We start from the raw sequence: 4,088 nt of genomic DNA on the forward strand, positions 1-4,088 counted from the left end.
ATGAATACATTTTGAGGGTTAAGAAACCCAACTATTCCAGATTCTTTATTGTGTCGAACCAAAAGAATAGCCAGAGCCAGGAATCTCATAACACTGAACTAAATGAATGTTTACTTGCTGGGGGCTGGGCATCCCACCTGGTACCTTGCATGCACCACTGAACTTAATCTTAACCCAACTCCTTAAAATGTGCGTTCAATTAGTATTCCCTCAGAATGTGGAGCTGAGGCAGGCTATGTAACTCACCAGAGAGTGCACAGCTAGAAGGCGATGAAGCTGGGCTTCCATTCAGATTGGTAGATCAGAGAACCCAGCTTTTAACCTTTAGATACAGTGCTTCTGTCTAACACGCATGCTGCACGGCAGGGAGCAAATTCCCTGGCCATCAGAATACTGACTTAAATTTGATTTGTAAGTTTCAAAGAACTTTCAAGGATGTTATTGTGTTTGAGGCTAGCAACAACCCAATGAGAAAGACAGCTTAGATTTTCTTACCTCTCCCTTCCCTTCCACCCCTTTTCCTGCCCCTGCTGATGGACACACATTCCTCCAACAGGGAGTCTAGGAACTTAGGTTAAATCACAGAGCTACTAAGTGGCAGACATTGGGGACTTGAACCCAAAGGTCTCCTCCTTAGCCCATTGCCTCGCTCCTGCAATAGCAGCATTCCTTTATAGTAAATAATTGTATAATTAGGTAAAATTTCTGCCATTGGCACTCAAAATACATTATTTCCAAGAGCTTCTGTTGAAAGTCAGGCATGCTATTTAGGAAAAACTGTATGAATATCAAAGGCATATAATTTAAATTACTTAAAACTCCCTGAAAAGGAAGAAAAATCTAAAACGATTTTCAAAATATTTTATATGAATGATTTTGGAGACATATGTAGTGAATTATATAACTATTTAGAATCAGCATCTGTGTTTTTATGTGTTATAAATAGAGAGATCTGTACTTTATTAACACAAACAGAACATAGTAGAGTTTAAAGGTAAGAAAGCTGTTCAGATATAGCCTACAATATTACAATGAGTTTTTATACAGTCCCAGTATTTCCAATACCCTCTAAGCTGAAAAATTCTGTGAACTCAGTGAGGGAAGAGTGGTCCAAAGGAAAGGACCCTAGGGTAGTCATCAGTTGGGTGTGGAGTCAGCAGAGGAAGTGTGTGACACAGTCACCACACCACTCTGGACCCCAGGTTCCTTGACTGTAACAGGAGGACTCTGGGAAACCTCTAAGATTCCCATACTTCTAAAGAATAGTCTTAATCTGAATAATATCTTGAGATTTGTGTTATTCATCAGAAGATCCAGAACTTTTAAGAATGGTCCAGACTGAGAAGTAGAATCTGAATTTTCTATTACTCTTTTACAATTATTTTTATTATGTATTCATTTTTATGGCGCTTTTTCTTTATTGAAAACCTTAAGACTTGGGCACATCAAATAAAACCAATTTCTGGGGGAGAAAAATCAAAGCCCACAAGAGAAAAAATAAAGTTAACACTGTCTGGACCATAGCAGAACCCAGAGGATATATTCTTTTAATTGAAAACTTCTAGGCGCTTCATAAAACTATGGAACGCTTCATGAATTTGCATGTCATCCTTGCTCAGAAGTGATGCCCACCTTCTTTGTATTGTTTCCATTTTAATGTATGTGCTTCCGAAGCGAGCAGCCATTATTCCTTTTTACCAGTGAATTCACAGATGGTGATAAAACATTTTGACATGGAAAGCTCAGGTTTTATTTTCAAAGCACCCACCTGGGCGCTTCCACTAAAACAAGCAGGGTGGATGTACGGTCTCAGGTCCTTTGCCATTGTTGGTAGAAAAAGTCAAATGCTGTGCAAAAGAGGAAATGCTAGTGAACACAGATTCACTCCTCCGGTTGACGGTTCCTCTGCTCTGTTCCCCAGAGAGGCCAGACGGTTACTGATGGTAGATGGCGCTCTTCGCCAAAAGATCATCACCGCACCCCGACGGTAGGCGGGAGCCTTCCCACTTTATTCCTTCCTTTAATGGGCTGCAGATGTTCAGTATAAATGAATGTGGAATGTATGAATATCCAAATAGTGATTATTAAGGCATCACATTCCTTTGGATGATAAACTTCTTTCAATGCTGAAAAAAAGAAAAAGGGTAAAAAGAAGAAAGGCGAGAATGGACGAGGGGAGAGAAATCTTTAAAAACCTTTTAATGTTTCAAGAAATGTTTGTATTCTCTTGTGGGCCACCCGTAAGCTAATTTCAAAATTTGGGTTGCAAATTAACATGCCGAAGAGGTAGGCTTGAGTTTGATTCTGCAGGTAGAAGGAATTGGGTTTCTAGGATCCCTAAGCCACAGCGTTGAGCGTATATGTACCAGCATTCATACGGTGCTTTAGAGACCAAGTTCTTGGAGACTTTCAAAGGCACAAATGTTATTCTTAGTTTAAAAAAAAAAACCTGAAGGATTGTAAATAGGAATTAAAAACTGAGAATTTAATGAGCTATGGTTCAAATTTAACACACAACTCCCAGAAAACAAGGCACAAGGTTCAAATGGTCCCTCGGTTTAAACTGATGTTCTCACTGGATGCGTCTTTTTATACCTTTCAAGTAACAAATCTCTTTGTGGTCATGAAATGGAAGGCGTTGGGATTTTTCCTTGCATAGCCAAGTTGGCTGCCGTTGTGTTAGTCTCCCGGGTGTCTCCCGACTGTCTAGCTTACGTACCAGTACCAAAGATGGAGAACTCACTGTCTCTCATGACAACCCACCTTGGACAGTGTTTCTTATTAGATTATTCTACTTATAGTAACATGACATTTGCTTACCTGAAGTTCTTTTTTTTTTTTTTTAATCCATCAACAAAATAATACTTCAAGAAGCATTTTGGACTATTGGCTATGCGTCAGGCCCTGTTAGGTCTTAGGAATAAAAAGATGAGAAAATTATATATAGTTTAGCTGATCTTGTTGGATTTATAATCCACTTGGATGGATCCCTCAATTTTTTCCATTCCCATATTTCTAGGAAATAGGTCATACTCCCGTGGACAACAGTAGTACTCTATTGTAGGTACATCAGCACCTTAGCAGAGAAAGGGACTATAACCTGAACGGGTCCCTAAGTGACTGTGTTTACCACCACAGCCCTATTTAAGAATCACTGCTCTAATGCTTTTATATTCCTCCAGAAGTCCAATCTCACCCTACAGAAAGTCCTTCAAATATCGGAAGGAAACTGTCACATTTCTTTCTCCCCTCCATAATCATTTCTTCCAGCTAACCATGCCACAGAATTCAAACTATGATGATTGTATTCTTGAAGAAAAGATGGCCGCGGGAAAGGCTGTTGAGGGCAGCTCTAAAAGCCATCAGGCCACACCAACAGCTGAGGAGGAAAAGAGGTGACCAGCAGGGAGAAGCCTGAGCTTTGTGTGGTGCCCTGTAGATGGAGTCTTGCCACAAGAACATTGTCCATGTGACCACCCAACAGTGTGGGGAGCACGGGGTGTGGGATGCTCTTACCTCCCCATCGTCTTGTCTTCTTTCGTTCTAAGTCTCCACAGATGGGGCTTAGAAACCAGGTAGAAGAAACCTTGCTCTGTAGCACAGTGAAGTTAAGATTTCGAGACAAAAGATACAGAGAAGCAAGGAAAGACGGGGGGGGGGGGGGGGGGGGGGGGGGGGAGGAAGAAGAAGAAAAGACAAGCTAAGATAAAAATCATCCCCACTTATATAGCTGGAATGTTTATAATGTAAAGAGACAGCTGCATTAAAGGATTAGGCCTCACTGCCTGATTAACATCATTTGATCTTTTGCTATTGAAAAGACCCTGTGTATTTTCAAAGGCAGTGAGTTTTTTAAATAAAACCAGGAGTCTGGGTTAGCAGAAAGCTGCTAAAAAACAACTCACTTTTAATTTAGTAATCTCTTTGTCCTACCTGCTTCATAATCTTCAGTTTCCTTCTTTGTGTTGTTGAGGGGGCTGCACCTAAATCAGAAAATTGAGGCTCCAGGAAATTCGATATGACAAAAATCAACATGAAAAGTCATGATGACCTAAATTGGTCAGATCAGAATTTTCCCATGAATATCA

The 4,088-nt window shown here is 40.3% G+C and overlaps 1 non-coding gene across 1 annotated transcript; it reads right to left on the minus strand.

Moving 5' to 3' along the window:
* Nucleotides 1-1,574: 1,574 nt before the first annotated feature.
* On the minus strand, nucleotides 1,575-1,681 carry LOC115297284. Its single transcript, XR_003911382.1, has one exon. It is a non-coding gene; the product is annotated as a U6 spliceosomal RNA (small nuclear RNA).
* Nucleotides 1,682-4,088: the final 2,407 nt, after the last annotated feature.

Source organism: Suricata suricatta, chromosome 7, assembly GCF_006229205.1.
Source record: "Suricata suricatta isolate VVHF042 chromosome 7, meerkat_22Aug2017_6uvM2_HiC, whole genome shotgun sequence".
Classification (NCBI taxonomy): Eukaryota; Metazoa; Chordata; class Mammalia; order Carnivora; family Herpestidae; genus Suricata; species Suricata suricatta.